The sequence below is a fragment of the Sapajus apella genome, unplaced genomic scaffold (assembly GCF_009761245.1).
Source record: "Sapajus apella isolate SASKATOON/1434 unplaced genomic scaffold, GSC_monkey_1.0 scaffold61, whole genome shotgun sequence".
In the NCBI taxonomy this organism is placed as follows: domain Eukaryota; kingdom Metazoa; phylum Chordata; class Mammalia; order Primates; family Cebidae; genus Sapajus; species Sapajus apella.
This window is the reverse complement of record NW_022437001.1, coordinates 4,697,616-4,721,909: the sequence shown is the minus strand read 5'-3', so window position 1 is coordinate 4,721,909 and position 24,294 is coordinate 4,697,616. Positions and strand designations below refer to the sequence as shown.

General features: G+C 35.2%; 1 protein-coding gene and 1 long non-coding RNA gene across 3 annotated transcripts in view; both read right to left on the bottom strand.

The window, feature by feature from the left end:
• NR3C2 (nuclear receptor subfamily 3 group C member 2) overlaps window positions 1-24,294 on the bottom strand; it is a 357,173-nt gene that overhangs the window by 251,296 nt on the left and 81,583 nt on the right. The window lies entirely within an intron of this gene.
• Window positions 17,269-23,512, bottom strand: LOC116529055. The gene is made up of 2 exons (XR_004259356.1): window positions 20,565-23,512; window positions 17,269-19,975 (listed from the first exon to the last, which is right to left on the bottom strand). It is a non-coding gene; the product is annotated as an uncharacterized LOC116529055 (long non-coding RNA).

The window sequence follows — 24,294 nt, the reverse complement described above, 5'->3', positions numbered from 1 at the left end:
GCGGAATACAAAAATATATGAAAATATGATAATATATTGTTGTTGTTTTAAAGCACACAGGAAAGAAGTCTATGAGGAAATATATCAAAAGCCAACAGCTGCTGTTTCCTCTTTTTCAGTGGCATGGGAAGAGGGGATGTTGTTCCTTTTTTCTGCAATATGAATATCTTACTTTTAAAAATGAGAAACAATTCAAAATGAATACATGATTAGAATATTCTTTCCTTTCAAACCTAAGTTAACTGCTGGTTCACATGGCATTCTCATTATTTTATGATTCTGGACATTCATAATACCACTTGTGATATAAAAGTTACAGTTTAGGGTTGGTTTATCAAATTTCAAGCAGGGACGCTGCTACAAAGTTGAAACATAAAGAAGAAAAGTCCTTTCATTAACGTATTAAGTTTCAACTATATTTAACAATCAAGATTTGCTGCTAAGTTAAACATTTATCTATTTTGTTAAAAGGATTTAGTTTGGTCTAATAAGCTTTGGTTTCAATATGTGGTAAATATTTAGGTTTGGCTATCTTTTAACAACTGAAAGGAACACCAATGTTAAAAATGTTCCTATGGATGAGTAGAAATATATGGTACAGGCTGGGCATGGTGGCTCACACCTGCAATCCCAATACTTTGGGAGGCCAAGTTGGGCAGATCACCTGAGGTCAGGTGTTCAAGACCAGCCTGGCCAACATGGTAAATTTCGGTACCTACTAAAAATACAAAAATTAGCCAGGCTTAGTGGTAGGCACCTGTAATCACAGCTACTCAGGAGTCTGAGAATTGCTTGAACATGGGAGGCAGAGGTTGCAGAAAAAAAAAGGTGGGGGGGAATATATGATACATTTCTAAAATTAAGCTAACATTTTAGGCAAAGAAAATCCATATCCTCTTTAACACACTTATAATGCAATGATTTCAGTATACAAAATGGGACTTCACTTTCTGTTTTTGTTTCTTGGGAAAAGGAAGTAGAAGAAAGGGTATTTCTCCTTTTAATTTTGGAAAAATGGTATAGATGGTGGTTAAGTGCTTATAGAAACAGAAAACCTGAACTTTTTATCTTGAATTTCTCACTAGTTTTGTGATCCAGTGTAAGGTTTCCTAAACTTTACATACCTAATTTTTTTCCCCATCTGTCGCACTGGGATTAAATAAAACGGGTCTCATTAATGTACTATGTGGATCAAATGCTACATGCACAGGTCATAGAGAGTTAGCACTGTGACTCTTCTATTATTGTTATTATTTAGGAATAGGATTTATTCTCAAAAAAGAAAGCTTCCCTTCATCACAAGGAACAGAAAAACTATAATGTAACTCACAAAATTCATTTTCGCTTCAGAAATCCCTGTTATTTCTACAGTGTTAATAACTATCTTGGAAGAAAATCACTGAAGTTATCAACTTTTTCCCCTTTATTGAACCATGTATAGTTACAGACAAATAATAAATGGTAAAATATCTAAATAGCTAAATATTATGTGATCTTAAAAAATATTATTTCCAAAAAAGAAAAACTGCAAAATGGTTTTATTATTAAATAGTAAAGATAATGAAATCTTACTACACACTTCAGTTTTCCAGTGGTGTAAAAGTTTTCTAATGATTTATTTAGGATTGGTGTACTCATGTAAAAATTAGCTAAAAAATCAAATGATTATAGAGTTATGCAGCTAAAATACAGGAAGAAAGTTGTCAGGATGAACAGTGTAAGCCCATTGCTGAATGGCAACAAACACTTGTTCTCAGCACAAAGGAGCAATAGGGAATAGGGTGAATGCAGTGACCTGGGGACATGAGTCCCAAGAGGATATCTTCTCTGGACAAGCAGGAATTCAAATCCAATAATGCTCAAAGGGACAGTTTGATCCTTCCATCCTTCCAATAACAGAAATAACTTGGTTCTAAAAGTTAGGGACTCATTTAATTAACAATAAAAGCGTAGGGGGCAAAAACAAAACAAAACAAAAACAAACCCAAAAAAAACCAAACAAAAAAAAAACAGACACACATCTCAGTGCGGAATCTTGCACTGGTGCCACTTTGTAACCTACAATATAAGTGTTCCCAATCACCTAAAACATTTTCAATAACATATCTTTTGCAGTATTTGACGTAAGAAAAATAAATTTTATTTTAAAAAAGCCCTTTCACTCTAAGTCCTAGTTAGAGCAATTAGACAAGAGAAATAAATAAATGGCATCCAATTTAGAAAGAAAGAAGTCAAATTATTCTTGTTCAAAGATGTGATATTTTTAAAACCTAAAAATTAGACCAAAACATTGTTAGAACCAGTAAATGAATTCAGTAAAGCTGCAGAATACAGTCAACATACAAAAAAATCAGTAGCACTTATATAACTCAACAGTGAACAATCTGAAAAAGAAATCAAGAAAGCAATCCCATTTACAGTAGCTCAAAAAAATTTTTAAATTCCTAGGAATCAATTTAACAATAGAAGTAAAATATCTCTACCAGAAAAACTACAAAATGAAAGGAATTGAAGAGGACAAAAAAGGGAAGATATCCCATGCTCATGGATGGAAAGACCTGGTACCATTAAAATGTCCCTCTCAAAATACCAATGACATTCTTCACTGAATTGAAAAAAAGCAATCATAAAATCTGCATGGAACCACAAAAGACCCCAAAATAGAAAAGTAATTCTGAGCAAAAAGAACAGAAGGGGAGGCATCACACTACCTGACTTCAAAATATACTACAAAGCCATAGTAAACCCAACAGCTTAGTACTGGAATAAAAACAGACCCATGGACCAATAAAAACCAAAGAGAACCCAGAGATAAATCTGTGCATTTACAGCTAACTCACTTTTGGACAAAGGTGCCTGGAAACATTGATTGGGGAAAAGACAATCTCCTTCCTTAATAAACAGAGCTGGAAAAACTGAATAAGTACATGCAAATGAATAAAGCTAGACCCCTGTCTCTTACCATATATAACAATCAACTTAAAATGAATCAATGACTTAAATCTAAGACCTGAAACTATGAAACAACTAGAAGAAACTACTGGGGAAATGCATCTGGACACTTGTCAAGACAAAGATTTTTGGGGTAAGACTTCAAATGCACAAACAACAAAAGTAGAGATAGAAAAATGGAATCGTATCAAGCTAAAAAGCTTCTCCACAGCAAAGGAAACAATCAACAAAGAGATAACCCACAGGGTGGGAAAAAATATTTGTAAACTATTCATGAAACAAGGGATTAATAGCCAGAATATATAAGAAACTCAAATTTAAAAAACCAAATAATCCAGTTTTTAAAATGGGCAAAACATCTGAATAGACATTTCTCAAAAGACATGGCAATCCAAAAGGTGTATGAAAAAATGCTCAACATCATGTATGTGCATCAGAGAAATGTACATAAAACCACAGTGAGATATCATCTCATCCCAGTTAAAATGGCTTTTATCAAAAAGACAAAAACAAAACAAACAAATAAACAACAAAACAACAACAACAAAAAAAACAGCTTCTGGTGAGGATGAAGAGAAAGGGAAACACTTGTACACTGCTGGTAGGAATATAAATTAGTACAGCCACTATGGAAAGCATATGGAGCCTCCTCAAAAAACCAAAGACAGAAATACCATATGATCCAGCAATGTAAAGGAAATCAGTGTATCAGAGAGATATCTGCACTCCTATGTTAATGCAGTACTATTCACAATAGCCCAAACTATTCAGTAGCTGAGATACATAATTTAGGTGTCCATCAACAGATGAATTAAAAAAAAGTGATACAAATATAACAGTGGAATACTGTTCACTCATGAAAAGAATGAAATCCTGTCATTTGTAGCAGTATGAATGGAACTGGAGGGCATTATATTAAGTGAAATAAGCCAGGAACAGAAAGATAAATATCATGTGTTCTCACTCATATGTGGGAGCTTAAATAAAAGTGGACTCATGAAGATAGTTGATTGGTGGTTACCTCGGCAGAGAAGGGTAAGGAGAGGAAAGGAAGAATAGAAGTTGGTTAATGGGTATAAATATACAGTTAGATAAAAGGAATAAGATCTAGTGTTTGAAAGCACAGTAGGGCAACTATAACAAACAATAATTTGTTGTATAGTTCAAAATTGCTGGGGGAGAAGAATTAGAATGTTCCCAATATAAAGAAGGAGTCAATGTTTCGGTTAACAAATGTCCCAATTGCCTTGATTTTATCATTACACATTGTATGCATATATCAAAATACCACATGTACCCTTAAAATATGTACAGCTCTTACACATCAATAAAAAAATAAAAACAAACAAACATAAGCAGCAATGGCTACCCAGGAAAACATACCTTGCATTATTTGCAAACACCACCACTTTAATATATTCACTTATTTTTGACGAAAAAGTACTTGAAAACTAGAAAATAACTCATGCAGTTGTAATTGAGGCATACCCAAACCCTGCCTATTTGCAACATAGTCAAAAACAACTGACAAGCAAAACAGCTCCTGAGCAGAAAATATTATGGTCACAACTTCATACATTGGATTTACATAGATGCACACTGGATTACACTGGATGTACATACATGATGTTACATAGGGCTTCTGTCGCTTCTTCTGACTTGTCTTACTCTGGTTTTACATGTAACCTGCCAGAGGGACGAAGGGGGTTACTGAAGACAGGCCCACTGATAACAACAGAGTTAACGATACAAAAGAAGACAGCTACAAGGAGTCAAACGTTAGAGCCTGAGACCTTTGATGAAGGGTCACATTGCCCAACCTGACCCACAGAGCTCAGTGGATAGCGAGGTACTTTGGCAAAAGGCCCTCCTGGCTTTTCTACACAGCACAATAGTTCAAACTAGTACCACAAGTAACACACACACACACACACACACACACACACACACACACACATATAGAATCACAGCCCTATTTTATGCTCTCAGGACAAAGGTGCATGAAGGTCAGCATTACATTTCAGAAAGATCTCTGTTTAATTCAACAAACATTAATAGGAAATTTATTATAGGCAAGGCCCTGAGCCATTATAAACACTTGATAAGAACTGGTTCAAGAGCTGTTGTTTTTGCAGGGTGCTCCATACATGTATTGTGAGAGGTATCAAGTGGCACAAAGTAAAACAATTCTGAGAATACACCTGTATTTCATATCTGATGAAGCCCTAGTTTGCTGATCCATAATAAGCCCCTTATGAGCTAAGCTGAGCTTTCACTATAATCCTTTCCCACATATCTGAACCTGCTGTGGGGATTTTTTTAAACTGCTATTAGCAGTGACTAAAACTTCTAATCCCCTGCTATGCCTTTATTATTAACACACACAATTATCGTGCAGCAGCATTAAAGAACTGTGAAAATTTTTATCTCATTTCTAAATCTCACCATTTTTATAAGAGAAACAGTAAGATTTTCACAGAAATACTACTTCAATCATTTTATCTGTATTTTTACTGTAAATTACTTTAGCTATAAGGTTAATTGACATTTCTTTCAGGGTATGAAAAACTTCAAAGTGCTTGGAATGACTCCATTACTAATGCAACTACTTCAGATATAAAGTAATCTTTCTTTAGTTCATTAAAGACAAGGGCAGATTTTCAGCCCATTCCTGGAAAGAAAAATATAACTCATTCTGGAGATTAATATGGTAGCTGGATACAGAATGAAATCCATCTGACTCCACAATAATTATTAAATCAAATATCATGGCATCTTTTCCCTAATCAAACCTAGGAAAGATTACTAAGTAGCCCAAACTCTGAAAACTACAAAGCAAAGATAGATACTCATTACACCAACTCTACAGGACTCAGGCAAAAACTGATGGCCTTACCATATCATATGTAACTCATCCATCCTCCATTCTGCCGGTCCTTGTTATTTTATCTCAAGTTCACTTTCTGTGCCAGTGCAAGAGCTGCTCAGTTAGAGAGTGTAACACTATTTTAGCCCAGACACAGGCTTTCTACATCTCATGAATTCAAGCACCAAGGCAGCAGGGGATCGATCTTTTTTTTTTTTTTTTTTTTTAAACTTAAACTTCAAGGGGGGAGAAGTTAGAACACTGATTAACGTGTTCCCCAGGACACCCATTGTCAGTGACTGGCATGCTTTTGGTCCCTGGGATTTGTTAATATTATCAGAGTCATTCTTTTTTTATCAATGTTTGAAGTGGGGTTCGGGATTATGAAGCCTGGATTTCTCATTGTGATTTGCAGACAATGCCAACCAATGTTTTCTGAAACTAGAACTAAAACTTCCTCTAAATGGCAAACTAAATTCCCCCTAAGAATCATTTTAAAGGTATATGAGAAAGTTTAAAGGTCAGATTAGGTAGCAAAAGCTACTCGGTGACAAACTCACATACACAAACACACACTCCAAAAAATTGCAAAGGAAAAACAAGGTGTAATAAGTACTATTCTCCTTTTGAGGTCTGGATATTCAGAATCATGGGGCTAAATGCTCCATGGAAAGACAGGTTGCAGAGTGACCTGTGGTTCAACTAAAAAAAATTCTGAGGCCAGCTGCATTACTGTTTGTTAACCCTCAGTGATAGCAAGCAGGACTCACACTGGTGACAATTCTTGACACAGCTTTAAATTAACTGCTGAACAGCAACTACTGCATAAGCTCTATCCAGAGAAAGAGGGACAGATCCATGTTTCATTCAAAACATAAAGAATGGCTCTAAAGTCCTTATTCGTTTTTTTAGGATTGACTTAACTACAACAAGGAAGAGAAACTTCTACCCACTTTCCCTCTAAAGTAACATAAACGGTAATTTGCAGGTTTATATTTTCAGAAATAATAGCTAGAGTTTTTAAAACTTTCTGAAAATACTCACATGTATTCCTTATATTTAGGTCAACTAAAACATTATTAGAAGCATATCCAACATAATGAAATACTGCAATTATAAGTAACGACAAAGACAATAACTCAAATTTAAACAGCATAGAGATGGCTGAAAAGAGCATAAGCATTAAAGCTAAGCATCAGGAATGGAGTTCAAACTCCACTGGGAGCTACGTAAACTTGGCAAGTTACTCAACCTCGGTAATTTATAAAATGGAGACACCACTATTGTCCTCAAAACTGAATGAGATAACATACCTAAATCAGGCAGCGTGGTGTTTGGCACCTGGTCAGCACTCAATAAATGTTAGCTGCTATTAGCAGGAGCTGGAATACAGCCCACAGCCAGCCAAGACTTGAGCCCACATCTGTTTACCTCTACTGCTTCTCTAATATTAGTGTGAGGTCAATATCACTACGATTGCTCAACATGCTTAACATTATCAAGAGGTTTTAGACATTCTAAAACTCAGACAATTACATATGCATTATCTTGAGAAAAAATGAGAATGGCACACATCATCAAGATTGGACCTCTGCTGGATTTGAATCTAATAGTGTAAAGAAGAGTGATTAATCCATTAAACTATCCTGTTCCTTTAAACATTACTCCAAGGCCATACAGGATTAGAAATTCTGCCTGTTTACTTTCTACTGACTAGCAGGGGATTAAAGACAAATTCAAGTTGGTTTTCAGATGCACAAAATTAAAGGCTGAGAAAACTTGGTGTTTTCAAAGCATGCACCCATGAAGGATTTCTTTTTAATTGTTCTTTCCAAAACTTTAAAACATTCAACAAAATAATCTCAATTTGCTTTGCTTTGTTCTTTGCTTCCAAATACTGTAAATGGCTGGATTCCAGATAGAGTAGTTATCCTCAAATGCCTTCCAAAAAGGCCTGCCAGATTCTGTGGTTCAGAAGTAATTTAAAAGTAGAAATGTGTAACAAATGAGACCTAATGGAAAACACTGGATATTTTAGATTTTAATTTCAGAGACAGACAAAACATATACACACATGCACATGAATGCATTTAAACACAGACCCATGTAAACAAGACAGAAAATGAAAAATGAGGTGACATGTATTTCTCTATTGTGGACAATAATTGGCAAGAGTAAAAAATATATATACATTGTTTTTCAATAGAAAATAAAAATCATGATGCGTCTATTAACCAAGCTCAACAATGGCAAGTTAAAAAAGGGTACTCAGAATAATACAGCATCTATTTGATGTATTTTTGAGGGGGTAATGCTTTAAAGTTTACAAGCCATTTTCTTACATAAGACATACTTTCTATATATAATGAAACAGCTTTTTAATAATGACTTGTTCCAAAAAAGAAATTCTTCTAGTTAGTAAGCTTTCTATCACTAGGTATTCAAGCAGAGGCTGAGATGTTCCAAAGGTTATTCGTGTGCTCAGTAAAGTTAATTAAACCTGAGGACTTTAATACAGTGTTCTTTCTGGACATCTTCATTCATTCATCCTTCTAACTATTCATGAAATACTGACTACAGGCAAGGTACCTTACTATATACCACACATGGCAGAGCAAAAGTTGAACCTGGTCCCCTCCTTCCCAGAATGTATAGTCCAGTAAAGAAGACAAATACAAGGCTTTACAAATGATGAGACCGATGGAGGATGTGAGGAGAATGACCTAGGCCAAGGGCAGTGAAAGACTTCTCTACCAAAACCTCCCAAGGGACAAAATTGACTTAGCTACACAAAAGGAGAGGGCAGAATGCTCCAGGCAGAGAAAAGTGAGAGTGAGAAGTGAAGGAAAGCAGGATGGCTAAAATGGAGAGAGAGAAGGGTGAAGCCCAGAAAGGCAGGCAGGGAAGTGACCCTTGATGGATACAATAAGGCATGTTTGGACTTAATGCTAAAGGCAATGGAAACTAAGGAAAGATCGTAGACTGTGGGGGGACTATTAGAACCATGCAGGATTGTGAGCAACATTGTGTTATGGCAAGAATGAAGGCAGAAAGAGCAGTTAGGAGGCTACCAACATAGCCCAGATAGGAAACAATGGTGACATGGCCCATGGAACTGGCAATGATGGGGAACAGTGGACAGATCCTTGGTAGATGAAGGTATCTTTCATGGGATGCAAACACTAGAGGTAGAGCAGGCTGGGGGAAGGAAGGGATGAGGATATGCTTAGCTGCAGACAGGCTGAGTCTGAAGTGCTTCCTAGGACACCACATCATGGGTTTAGAGCCCAGGGAAAGTTATGCACTAAAGATAAATATTTGGTCTTTGTGAGCCCACAGACATACAGGTTCCAATGTGGTATGACTAGTCACAAGTTGTCTACGGAGCACCTGGGATACAGCTAGGGCAAAGTGAAATGTACTATAAATAAGACACATGCTGCATTTCCAAGACAGTATTAAAAGGGAATGTAAGATCTCTATTTTTATACTGACATGTTGAAATAATATTTTGATATATCAGACTAAAAATATAAAAATTATTTTCTTCTGTTTTTTACTTTTGTAATGTGGCTACTAGAAAACTTACAATTACATGTCAAGTTTGCATCATGACTCACATATTTCTATGGGCCAGCACTGATGTAGACAGTAATTGAAGTTTGGAAGAACAAAAAGAAGCACTAACGAGAGTTTGTCTCTGATGGAGCTATGGGGTTCAACTCGTGGAGTGGTATGCTAAGGAAGTGCTGAAAACATGGAAAAAGCCAATAAAGCCAGACAATGTGGTACAATGGAAGGCAAGAGGGCTCTGAACAGCCAGGAAGTAGAACTAAGGGTCAAATTCTGCTGTGAAACCATGTAGGAAAAGCACTGGAAAGCATATTTGAGCTAGAAAACAGGTAGAACAACAAATGGCTTCTGAAATAGGAATGAGTGAAAAATCACAACTATATTATTGCAATTTAATTCTCTGGCATTTTATGTATATTTTTGTACAATTTTTTATATTTTTTTATACAACTTACTGCATTGCCTTCCAACTGGTATGTTATTTTAAATCAGTTTTTCACCTTTTCTTAACTCATGCTTCTAACCACTATCCCAAAATGTTCCTCCAGTATTATTTGAAATCTTAAATAATAAAAATCATATCATGCCTGAAAATAAATTAAAGAATAGAAAAAGGGAATACTCTATCATTTTCAAACGACATCTCCTTTCATGTTCTCTTACCTGTATAGAATCTTGGATTAGATAATCCCTAAAGTTCTTCAAATTCTAAAATTATTGCTTTCCCCATAATTCTTCATTCCATCCCCCCCGCCAAAATCAGTGTTCTCTCAAGATATGCTGGCCTCAACAAATGCACCATTGGAAATAAACATTTATATACCGTTTCTCTACTAACTTTCCCAAAGCATTTATTCAACAAATGTTTATTGAGCACCTACGCATGCCCCAATGGGGCTACAGCAGTGAACAAACCAAAGTCCCTGCATTCACTGAGCTTACAATCTCATGACACAAAAATAAATACCATTGTTTTATAGTAATAGCAATGAACAACCAACCACCACTGCAGCAGTGGTAGTTTACATAGCTTACAACTGCCAATTACTGCATCCTTAAGTGCTTCACATCAATTCATTTGATGCTGACAACAAACTTATGAGTTATAATAAGTCACCCCTGTTTGCCTATTTTACAGATGAAAAAATCAAGGAAAAGAATGAGAATACAGCTTCCAAAGACTTTGATCAGGATTATAAATTCTACCAGCACCATGTACTTCTCCTTTACATTACTTCCCACCCCAGGTGTTTCTGAAGAGAAGGTGAATGGACATTCTTGGTTGGTGTCTCTCTGTCCTTCCCTCTGGAGAATTTAAGAGAATGGAGCATGCAAAGCTCATCTCAGAGCAGCCAGGTCTCAAGTCACACTCTGTTTTGGTAAGTCTAAATCACTCAGCTGGGGATTTAAGTTACATTTCCCCACCAGCCCTATCAGCCATAAACATGATGTTACAATATGCTCTGTCCTCCCAGAGCAGCACTTACCGTGGTGATAATTTATACTATGTGATTTACGTCCAATTCACCTACTATTCTGTACATTCTATGAAGGCAAGGATTGTATCTGTTTTTTATATCTCCAGCACTTGGAAACTATCTAGAGCATAGGATGTGCTCAGAAAATAATAGTTGAACAAAGTCAGCTTTCCAAATTCATGAAATTTATTCATGTACGTGCCCAAACTTTTATCTTTACATTCAAAGAGAAATCTTATTCTTCTCTGCCTTTTTGTATAGGATGAGATAAATGTAATCATACCTTCCAAGGGTCATCATTATGAACTCTAATTTTTGTACTTGGTTGTAAACACAGAGGTGCCATTGGGGAGCTAATGAGGTCTATAGGATCCTTTGCCTGGATAACAGATAGCTCCCTAATTGCTGCACTAAGTACTTAAGTCTACTTGTAAGGGTTTTAATATCCTATTCCACCACTTTCACTATGTATGCTCTTAGCTCCTAATTTGCTGCTTCTAATATACAATAATCCAAGAAAACTGTGACTTGTTTATTGGTCTTATCAAAAGGGCATTGCTACAGACATTTCTATTTTAATTACTTGAATGACTTTCCTACCTTCTTCCTTGTGACTTTTCAACCATATTCAAGTGTTCAGGTTAACTTAAGTGTTACTTTATTTTGCTGCAAAGTAGTATTACCAAGAACAAGGAAAATAACTCTAGAAAGGAAAGTAAAATAACTCAAGAAAGGAAATTTAAAAAATGAAATGACTGTTAGACAATATTTCATTATTTGCTGGAATTATAGGCGTGAGCCACCTGTACACTTCAATTTGTATCTTGTGAGCCAAGATACAAATTTAAACATGCTCCTCCCTGGCTTTTGGAAGCCTTCAGCTGTTCCCATCACCTTCAGGCCACACTCTAATACAGAGAGAGCCCTTAGTGGCTGGCATCTGTCACAGGTGTCTTAAATGGCTGTGAGCTCAAGGGCAAGAAACAAGTTTTACTCTCAGTAAATGTTTATTGAGATGAAATAAATTAATACCTTCACTCTTGCATAAGATTCTTCTATTATTCTATTATTCTTTTTCCCATCTTGAGAGAAAGAAGTTATATTGTATACAACCCTGAATGCTAAAATATCTAACATGCTTTTGGTATTCAATAAAATATAATGGATTACAGAAAAAAAATTCTTAACCAGCCTCATGTGTCTGTGTTTCAAATTCCATGCTCATGGTTAGGAAGAATCAATATTGTGAAAATGGCCATACTGCCCAAAGTAATTTATAGATTCAATGCTATCCCCATCAAGCTACCAATGACCTTCTTCACAAAACTGGAAAAAAAACACCTTAAACTTCATATGGAACCAAAAGAGAGCCTGCAAAGCCAAGTCAATTCTAAGCAAAAAGAACAAACCTGGAGGCATCACGCCACCTGACTTCAAACTATACTACAAGGCTATAGTAATCAAAACAGCATGCTACTAGTACCAAAACAGAGATATAGACCAACGGAACAGAACAGAGGCCTCGGAGGAAACACCACACATCTACTACAACCATCTGATCTTTGACAAACCTCAGAAAAACAAACAATGGGGAAAGGATTCGCTGTTTCATAAATGGTGTTGGGAAAACTGACTAGCCACGTGCAGAAAGCAGACACTGGACCCCTTCCTGACACCTTACACTAAAATTAACTCCAGATGGATTAAAGACTTAAATATAAGACCTAACACCATAAAAACCCTAGAAGGAAATCTAGGCAAAACCATTCAGGACATAGGCGTAGGCAAGGACTTCATGACTAAAACACCAAAAGCATTGGCAACAAAAGCCAAAATAGACAAATGGGATCTAATTAAACTTCCAGAGCTTCTGCACAACAAAAGAAACAATCATTAGAGTGAACTGGCAACCAACAGAATGGGAAAAATTTTTGCAATCTTACCATCTGACAAAGGACTTACATACAAAATCTACAAAGAACTAAAATAGATTTACCAAAAAAAAAAAAAAATTCAAAAGTGGGCAAAGGAAATGAACAGGCACTTTTCAAAAGAAGGCATATGTGCGGCCAACAAATATGTGAAAAAATATTCATCATCACTAAATGCAAATCAAAACCACATCGAGAAACCATCTCAGGCCAGTTAGAATGGCAATCATTAAAAAATCTGGAGACAACAGATGCTGGAGAGGATGTGGAGAAATAAGAACACTTTTACACTGCTGGTGGGAGTATAAATTAGTTCAACCATTGTGGAAGACAATGTGGCAATTCCTCAAGGACCTAGAAATAGAAATTCCATTTGACCCAGCAATCCCATTACTGGGTATATATCCAAAGGATTATAAATCGTTCTACTATAAGGATGCATGCACACATATGTTCATTGCAGCACTGTTTACAATAGCATAGACTTGGAACAAACCCAAATGCCCATCGATGATAGACTGGACAGGGAAAGTGTGGCACATATACACCATGGAATACTATGCAGCCATCAAAAACGATGAGTTCATGTCCTTTGCAGAGACATGGATGAATCTGGAAACCATCATTCTCAGCAAACTGTCACAAGAACAGAAAATCAAACACCACATGTTCTCACTCATAGGCAGGTGTTGAACAATGAGAACACATGGACCCAGGGAAGGGAGCATCACACACTGAGGTCTGTGGAGGGGGACTAGGGGAGGGACAGTGGGGGGTGGGGAGTTGGGGAGGGATAACATGGGGAGAAATGCCAGATATAGGTGATGGGGATGAAGGCAACAAACTTGGTACATTGCCAAGTATGTACCTATGCAACAATCCTGCATGTTCTCCACATGTACCCCAGAACCTAAAATGCACTTTTATATACATACATATATATATATATATATATATATATATGTATGTATATGTGTGTATATTTTATATATATATAAAATCCCACTGTTTAGAGTGGAGATGCATTAATAAATTCTGAGATTTAAAAATATATATAAAAATAAAATAAAAATAAATATATAAAAAGTGTTGCATATGTATTCTCATCTTCTGTTCTAATGTTAATTTCATATTCTAGGTTAATTTGTCTTTTTTTTGGAGATAGAGTCTCGCTCTGTCACCCAGGCTGGAGTCCAGTGGAGCAATCTCGGCTCACTGCAACCTCTGCCTCCTGGGTTCAAGAGATTCTCCTGTCTCGGCCTCCCGAGCAACTGGGATTACAGGTGTAAGCCGCCATACCTGGCTAATTTTTTGTATTTTAGTAGAGACGGGGTTTCACCACGTTAGCCAGTTGCATCTCGGACTCCTGAGCTCAGGCTATCTGCCTGCCTCAGCCTCCCAAAGTGCTTGGGATTACAGGCGTGAGCCACTGCGCCCAGCCTAATTTGTCTTTTCTAATATGTAGCATTTGCCTCTTTCTTCTTTCTGATCAGGACCATCTAGAACTTCACCTTTCAGTGGATGCCCTACCCTTGACCTCTGTCAGCAGTAGGATCCTGGAAAGAGCCTATCCAGACCCTAGGCCCCATGGCTTAATAACAGCCTTGTCAAAGATGTGAGCCACTTGAGAGCAGGGTGAGGACAGCATCTTGTTCAATTTGTATCCCCAGCGTCTTCCCAGGACAGTTGGCAAGTGATCAGCAAATGCTTTTTGAGTAAATAAGTGAATAAAGGAGCAAATAAATTGACTAACAGTGGAATACTCAGAGTCTAGGTTTCCTCAGTCATAAAAGGGTGATAAATGCCTACCTATAAGGTGACCCTAGATACTGTAGGTGGTATTACTGCCTCAAGAGAGACAATCTTTTTTTTCTTTTTTTTTTATTGCATTTTAGGTTTTGGGGTACATGTGAAGAACATGCAAGATTGTTGCATAGGTACAGACATGGCAGTGTGATTTGCTGCCTTCATATGTTCTCTCTCATAGGTGGGTGTTGAACAATGAGAACACATGGACTCAGGGTGGGGAGCATCACACACTGGGGTCTGTCGGAGAGACAGTCTTAAAATGCAGTCTCACTATTCTGTTCTTAAGCCTTGGCTGGTCATGTACCATAAGACGTGTTTCCTCAGTATCCTAAACTCAGGATATTGAAAAGGTAGATGAATGTGTGGTTGAAAAATGAAGGAATTTTATAATATTATTCTTAAATAACCAATGCAAATATAGGTTTTTAGTTTTCTAACTTGCTGTAGGGAGAACAGCTGATAGAGCAATTAGATCTGTTCCCTTGAAGACTTCCTTAAACAATGAGGATGTATTTTTGTGACATAAGTCCTGAGAGAAGTGTACTACCCACTTTCCAGCAACGAAACATTTGTAAACATTTTTCTGGATTCCCCTCTCGTTTTTGGAAGCCATTTTGAGAAAGGGTGACTTGCAGAGTAAAGATTACGGGATATTACCTTATACTTTATTTTTGAGGTCACTCAGTATTTGTCTTCCTTTTCCGTGTTAACTAAAATAATAAATCTTAACTCTACATACAACTATGACTCTCTTTTTCCTTTCTCTCTTTCTCCACCTTCCCTCTTTCTCTCTCTCCTTGTTCATCTAGCCAAAATGATGCTATATGTTTGAGATTCTATTCACCCAGGAGTTGCAACTCTCAATGCAGGCTGCCACTCGAATGAAATTAAAAGGCCCCATCCCAATGGGACACTGTGTATTTTCTCCTACTGGTAACAGCAGGCTGTTGGAAAAAGATGAGAAATCATGTACATTTGGTCACTGATATCTATTTATCTTATTCAAGATGATTCAAGATTATACATCAATCATCTTCAAGATTAAACAACAACAAATTCCATCTACAATGAAACCCAGTGGAGAGCAAGCTGAAGATTTTTCATAGTCTTAAAATCATATTTTAATAAATGTTTTGGAAATGCCAACCATCAGGTTCTTTTTGTTTTTGTTTTTAAGTATTGAGATGCAGATAATCTAACCACTAAACTCACACAGCAAACCCCTAAAAATAAAGATTCTTATGTAATGTGATTTAAAGATGTAAAGTAGCTAACAAGCCATATAACACATTTTCTAAAATAACATAAAATATAAAGTCAAACAATGAATGAATAAACATTAATGAGAACACCAGAAGTGGCAAGGCAGATCTTATTTTAAAAACTTCAAAAGCTGTTTGTATAGATTACAGATAGCAAAAAGAGTGAAGAACTCACTTTAGGGCAATGCGTCAGTTTTTACAAAATTAGAAGGATCTTATTTATTGCCTAAATAAATAGTCTCAAACTCGAAATACTCCCAAGACATGATTAATCCAGATAATACAGCATTTTAGTATTTATTTATAGCCTGACTTACCATGGCATGTGTATAACTATGTAACATACCTGCACATTCTGCACATGTACCTCAGAACTTAAAGTACAATTTAAAAAAAACTTAAGACTTATAATTAAAACCCTACAGTTAATTTCAAAAACCCTGATAAAATATACAATCGAAACACCAATATATTTTCATTATATAAATTCATTTTAATTTTTAAATTATGGAAATCCAAGAGTCTATGGTAAATTTACAGTTTGTCAAAACCATCATATGAAACCACCTGTCTAATAACAGAAGATTGTTTAAATACATCAATGTAATTTTGTCAACAATATACATCTTCCATACATGCACATACATACATTTTCTAGAATATGTAACACTGGAAAATGTTCATGAAATACAGAAAATGCAAGTGGTTACTAAAGGTTTACACAAAAGTATACAATTTTGACTTTTAAAAATATGTATAGACAGGTATAGAGGAGGGAAATCAAACATTGGAATTGTAAGTTTTCTGCAATGAATGAGTTTTACAAGGTAGAAAAACGTATTTTTAATACAAATGCATATTGTTTTTATAATTATATTCCTATATGAAAGACCATCACTGCTACTCAAAACAACAGACACTCTGTATGTGAGTCATAATAGAGGATCTACTATCACTCTTCTTGACTTAACAAGTTTTATCAAGATTTTAATGTTTTGTAGGACAGAGTTTCACCTTAGGCCAACCCATGGAAACAAGAACCCATATCCTAGTGATGTCCATCGTATACCTAATGGAGTCTACTTAAAGGTGTCTTTCATTTAGGGATGAATAGTATTTTATCATCCCTTAAAAATAGTATTACAGAGCCTGAAAAATTATTCTACAAATCACAGATCCTAAGATATCATAGAGCTGGCCATGTAAAAAATTATATTTGAATCTTGAACAATGAGTTGGAACTGCCTAAGTCCTTATATATAGGGAATCTCCTCTGAGAGAGCAAGACCATCTATTCCCTTCCCTCTCCTCCTCCTTGGCCTGCTTGACATGAAGATGACAATGATGAAGATCTTTACTGAAGATCCTCTTAATGAACGGTAAATATATTCCTTCTTCCTTATGATTTTCTTAACAACATTTCATCTTCACTAGCTTACTTAAGAACATAGTACATTATACATAAACATACAAAATATGGGCTAATTGTGTTATTAGTAAGACTTCTGATCAACAGCAGGATATTAACAATTAAGTTTGGTAGGAGCCAACAGTTATACATGTATTTTCTATAGTGTAAGGTTGTCAATGTCCCTAACCCTTGCATTGTTCATAGCCACTCGCCCAAGGAAGATAAATAATTGAAAATATATGTATATATTTTCCAAAGAATTGTATTAACAAAACGAATTACACTCTTCTGCAGGACAAACAGTTGCCAAGACATGTTTTTTTGTTCAGGCCTCTGCTAGACAGATATCCTAAAGTAACAAGATCCTGACACAAAACAATAATAGAAGATTAATAATTAAAATACAGATTTTTTCAATGCCATTCATGTATAAAGTATCTCCAAAAGAAACAAATTTCATGAAATTATTTTTATAAAAAATATAAAACTGCTCCACATTCAATCATGAAGGATACAGAATCATCTTAATCAAGGATATTTTCATTTTGGAGTTATAAAATTAAATAGATGTCTTGTAGCTAGGAGAAACAGGAAATTAGAACTAAAACATTACACTCCAAATTAGCAATGGAAAGTAAGAAGTGATGTGATTATTTTATGCCAATTTTTTGCTATTAAAAATACATATATCACAAAACTAATATGACTAAATTATTTCAGCAGAGGCGACAATAACAGTTTTAATAGAACTGAGCAAAATTAAATTACCACTTGTTTATGTAACATTCCAAGGTTTAAAATGAGCTTTCTTTTTGAGAAATTGTCTAAGTGTAAATGTTCTATAGTAAAGATTCTTCACCCTCCCCCACATCAGGATACCTACTTATACATCAGGTTTCTCAAGGTGAGATCCATATATCTTCTGGGGAAAGTGAGGAGTGCCAAAGATAAGAACTCCCAAGGAAAACTACAGCACGCACCATAAGTTTACTCTATGGAGTAGAATGCTTAAAACAAAATCTGACACATAAGCACCAACATGCTTAAAAGCCTTGCATTTACCATAATGTTTCTGACTCTCCATCTTTTCTTAGTCTATCTCTTTTGCCGAGAAGCCCCTACCCTACTCCCACTCTGAACCCTCTACCCCACTCCCACTCTGATACTTTTCAGATAACTGACTGTTTAACTTCAATCCTGGTATAACATCCAAAAGAAAGCCTTCCTGAATTTCCCAGGCAGTGGCCCCCTTTGTACTCCTGGGATACCTGGGAACAAGGCCACCACTCCTCTCTCACTGGATGCTCTGGCATCTGAAGCACCTCTCATCCCCTACAGGAAGGGCAGGGCTACCCCACCAGTTGTTTATCATTAGCAAACAACAAATGTCACCAAAACTGAGTTAAAGCTAGGAGGTCCACTATGATCACTGGGAAGATACTGGCAAGTTATCTACTAACAAAGCTCAAAAACAATGTTAATAATAACACTTCGCATAAAGACGCTTCTTGTCAGAAATCTAAAGAGGAAAAGCAAAGTTTCGGTTTTGCAGAACACATCCTGGACCTGCTACCTGACCCTGGCCAAATCACTTAACCTTTCTGAGCCTGTCATTTCCTTGTTTTTAAAATGAGAACAGGGCTAGCACCCACTACATTAGGTTAGCGAGTATTAAATCAGTCACGTGGATGAAGTTCTCAGCCTAGTACCTAACAAGCAGCAAGTGTTTACTGAGTGCCGCTATCAATCAAGATCTTGAATGTGACAAATCCCATAATTTTCACATGTAAACTTCAGATCTACAGAATAAAACTCTCGTTAGGCAAGGAAATAAAAAGAGACAAATTTTAAAAACATTTTTATATGTTATATTAATCAAAGAAAGCCACTGTTGCTGTAATAAAGTATGATCTCTGTATATTTGCGAAAATGTTATTCAAGGTACTAAGAAGTAATTTGATGAACTTAAAATACTGATGAAAACTAAAATCTGCTGTAAATGTACAAATGATTTTGCTAGTTTCATTACTTTCTGTGTGTACCCCTCTATATATGCACATTATATAAACTGGAAGAAAACTATATCAATGTACAATCAGCAACTTCTCACTTGAAGAAGATGGACATCTGTGAAATAGACATCTGGGAGAGAAAAAAAGTGATGTTTTTCTGCAGTGCCATTCATCAAGGTGTCACATGTATGCTGTGGCGTATTAAGGCTATTAAGGCACAGTTTTCTACATGTTAATGTATCAGGAGCTTAATATAAAACTACCATTAATTGTAATTTGCCAAAGGGATACTTAGGAACCATATAAACCTATGAAATTGTTTTTCACAATCAAAAAGACAGCTTCTTGAAGTAGCCTAATGTATATGGTAGCATTTACAAAAATGCTATCTCAGTAGCCTATGTATGTGTGTGTACATAAAAATATTCTTGTTAGCAAAACAAAAAATTGACTTTTCCCCAACTCTCTAATGCAAGAAATTAGAGATTAAATGACCTAGTAATTCAAACAGTCTGTGGTAAAGGAGCCTTTCTTATATATGCTTATATTTTCAATGAAAAAAACACACATTAAGCAAGACTCTGTGTGTGTGTTAGGGGTACTTTTTGTTTGCAATCTAGAAGGCACAGTATTACAGGCTCCTAATAGGAACAACTGCTATTATGGAGAAGGATTAAAAACCTTCACCAGGAAGAAGTCGAAACCCTGAATAGGCCAATAACAAGATCTGAAGTCAAGGCAGCAATTAACAGCCTACCACCCAAAAAAAGCCCAGATTCAGATGGGTTCACAGCCAAATTCTACCAGACATACAAAGAGGAGCTGGTACCATTCCTTCTGAAACTATTCCAAATAATCCAAAAAGAGGGAATCCTTCCCAAATCATTTTATGAGACCAACATCATGCTGATACCAAAACCCAGCAGAGACTCAACAAGAAAAGAAAACTTCAGGCCAATATTCATGATGAACATAGATGCAAAAATCTTCAATAAAATACTGGCAAGCTGATTGCAACAGCACATTAAAAAGCTTATCTGCCATGATCAAGTAGGCTCCATTCCGGGGATGCAAGGCTGGTTCAACATATGCAAGTCCGTAAACGTAATTCATCACACAAACAGAACCAAAGACAAAAACCACATGATTATCTCAATTGATGCAGAGAAGGTCTTTGACAAAATTCAACAGCCCTTTATGCTAAAAACCCTCAATAAACTAGGTATTGATGGAATGTATCTCAAAATAATAATAATAATAAAAAGAAAACCTTCAGTGACAATTTCATATAGCTTGAACATTCTGAATCAAAATGTTATATATTCATAAATACTCTAAACATCCATAATCCTATAATAGATAATGGAGGAAGGGGTGGCGTGTGTGTTCCAAAGCAGATCTGGCACATGTGGAGGAAAATTCTTAGCAAATACTTTTCAATCAAAAAAGTACATTTTCTTTTATCTTATAATGAGCTTACCAAAATGGTTCTTTGTTAAATCTTCATTTGTAAACCTTTAAAATTAGAAGCCATTCATTTCTGTAGTTAAAAAGTGTTAGTATAATCCAAGACAAACCCATTTATTCTACTGAAATGAGTACCTACGTTTTTTAATATTATCACCCTCATTTTCATCCTCTATAGTTAAGATAATCAGATTCCTTTACATAAGGTATATCTCTCAATATAAATTCATTATACTATGAAATGGCTGGACTATACATCTCTTTTAACATGGTACATATAACATGGAAGTTTCCCCCAAGTCGTAACTTCAGTTATACAAATATAATCCAAACACATATTCCTCCAAATATAATACTTTTTTGTGTTATCTAAAAATTATAAACTTCTTCCTAAAAGAATCTAGGAAAATCTCAACATGATCAGCTTTTATGTGACATAAAACAAAGCCTCCATCAAAGGCTCTTCATTTAACATTAATTACTTCTGCTAAATGATACCATATTTATTATATTGATTTTTCTGTTTTTCAATCTCCATTACACCTTTTCCTTTTCAGCTGACATTTTAAAAGAAAGTGCAACCGTGACGTCAGTCACTTTAGTTCCCGGCATGTTAAAACCAAGGCAAAGGTTTGATGAGGAGGGTCAGAAAAAAGTGAGTAAACATAGAGAATAGAAATTCTTACCTTTTAATTTATGCTGTTGTAAGGAAAAAAACAAGTATCTTTAAATTGTGAAAATGCACTGAAAGTATCCTCTTTCAAAGGACTATATTTACTTAACTATGTGTTTCCAACACAAGGTAAATCCCTTATTAAAATGCCATGCCTCAGTTCTTTGTTTGCTAAATTTAAATTATATGAAGCTATTTAATCACTGAGGTTATAAAGTAGTAGTCTTAGAATCTCAAGAAAACAAAAGGCTTGCATTTTCAAGACTCTTATAGCTATGCTTATAACTAATCCATTAGAGTACCTGGCTAATAAGTTAATATTTAATTTGCAATTTCCTTTAAACACAGTAATAACATACCAAGAAGAGTATTTCCATTAGCCAAGTTTGATCTTGGAAAAAGAAAACATCTACAAAAACACTAAGTAGATCATATAAAATAAGCTAAATTACAATTTACACACACATACACATACACAGCAAAAATCATTTTTCAAGCATCATTCATTCAGATCATTTTACCAGGAGACAGCTATAAAAAGAAATAAATTCATGTTTGAATGAATTGATCATTGAAATGCTTCTGCTAATCTAGGATTTGGGTCCAACTTTGTTACATAGTCCTCTCTCTTTTTTTATTTTCTGACCTATTCAACTTAAATATCATCTGAAAAGATTATAAGCTGGTTTTCTTAGAACAACTACACCCAACATTTGACTAAATGTGTTTGCTTCCTCTACCTTGTCCTCACCATGGGTTTTTAAAGAGAAAAAAATGAAAGTTAATAATTTGAACATTTTGTAATCTAGATATAATTTTTAGAATGTATCAGACCACATAGTTCTTACATGTTCCTTATAGAAGTTAAGATTTTTATCATCGATAGGTGATACACATCTGCTTGGGTTATATGTAGGATCTACACTTCCCCCACAACAAAGGATTCTAGTGACCTTTGGTTCTACTATTCACAAATGGCAGACACATTTACGAAACTAAGGGATAAACAAATGAGTACCAATAAATTTTATATGTGCCAAAACAAACGAGTCATCAATACATCTTTCACTGCTGTCCAAGTATCAGAGTTTAAAGAGTTTTGTTCTTTTAAAAAAGGGACTATCGTGGTACAGGTGGAAATCTAAAAGTCAGCTCCCACATTCTCCATATTTTCTGGTGTTCCAGACCCCTTTGAGAAACAGATACAAGCTGTGTACCCCACTCTCCCATGTAGTATGTATACACACAGAATGTTACATGTCATTTCAATCGGCTCACAGAAACCTCCGGGTTAATAATTTATAAACCTTAAGAATGGCAATATCATGTACAGGGGAGCTACATCTTTACACACAATCAGCTTATCCAGTGTAATTACAGAGGCTGGAGCCAGGTGAGCATTCAGGATGAGAAAATAAGGCAGGAATAGGTGCAAATGAGGAACTGGTACACAGTGGTAGAGGAGGAACCCTGGGCTTTGCTTTGTTTCCTTCTAAACAGGAAGAAAAGGTAGTACAGCAAAGTGAAAGGAATTTCGTAGTGAGAGGGGCTGAGAAGAAAGGGAATTTTCTATGGCAAGACTGCTCAAGTACAAAAACATAAAAGGGATATCTTAAGTCATTTAGTAAAACCTTGGCAATACAAAGACATTGCTTCTCTCCCCCTACTTTACACTTTATTATCGTTTTGCTTATTTAGCATCAGGCACTGTTCAGAACTTTGGAAAAACAAAATTATATAATTAACATTAATAATTTTTATATATATATATGTATACTGTACACATGTTCTTTGTCCTACGTAACACTATGTGCTTTCTTCGTTAAACAAAACAAAAAAAAAAGCTCCAACTGCAAGTGAAACACAATAACATAGTTCAAGATCTATACACTGTGTAACTGCCTTCAGTGTGCTCATTACTTTTCCTACTCTATGATTTGTGTATTAAAGGCTCTTACGATAAAGCTAAGGTGCTTCTAGGCAAAACAACTCAGCCAAAAGCATCACAAAAATTGTATTAGTATATATTCTTCAGTAAGAAGCCCATTTTTCCCTTAAGAACCTTAAAAAAGAATTATAAGCTTATATTAACTATATATAAGTATATATATTAATATAAGTATATATATTAATTATATATACATTTTATATATCTATAAAATAAGTATATATGTATTAATTATATATATAATAAATGCTTACATTAATTATATTAATATATTAATAATTTATTATTTAAATAATAAATTTAAATTTAATAATAAATCTAATAATAAATGCTTATATTAATATATTAATATATATAATATGCTGACATATTAATATCATCTCTATTGGATTTAGGATGTGTTTGGATTATAAAAAGAAACATACTTTGAATCAGTTTGAAATATTTTGATTCTGATTGAAATTTTTCCAGTTCACAGAGTAATTAACTGGGTTTATGAGAGAATTTTTAAAAAATCTTAGTACTAGGGATTTTAATAGATGTTTTCAGGTAAGTGTTCATCTTAATTATATAATGCTAACATTGCTTATAACACAATATTAAGTATGGGTTGGCAAGAAATACTAATGGTGAGTTATACACTATACCCATGAAGTCTAGGACTCCATAATAATGTGTATGATTCTGGCCACAGCTGTCACCCTCATAGACTGCCTCCTCAGGATGCCACTCAAGGCCCCTTGCAACATTAACACCCTGAATTGTAATTATCTTTGTGTGTTTTTCCCCTTCTAGATTGTAAGCTCCAGGAAGACAGAGACTATGAATTAACTATGGTGTATTCTAGCACCTGACAATAAATCTCTGCTAAATATAAACAATGAAGTGTTTGTTTTCAGATAACCTTCCAGT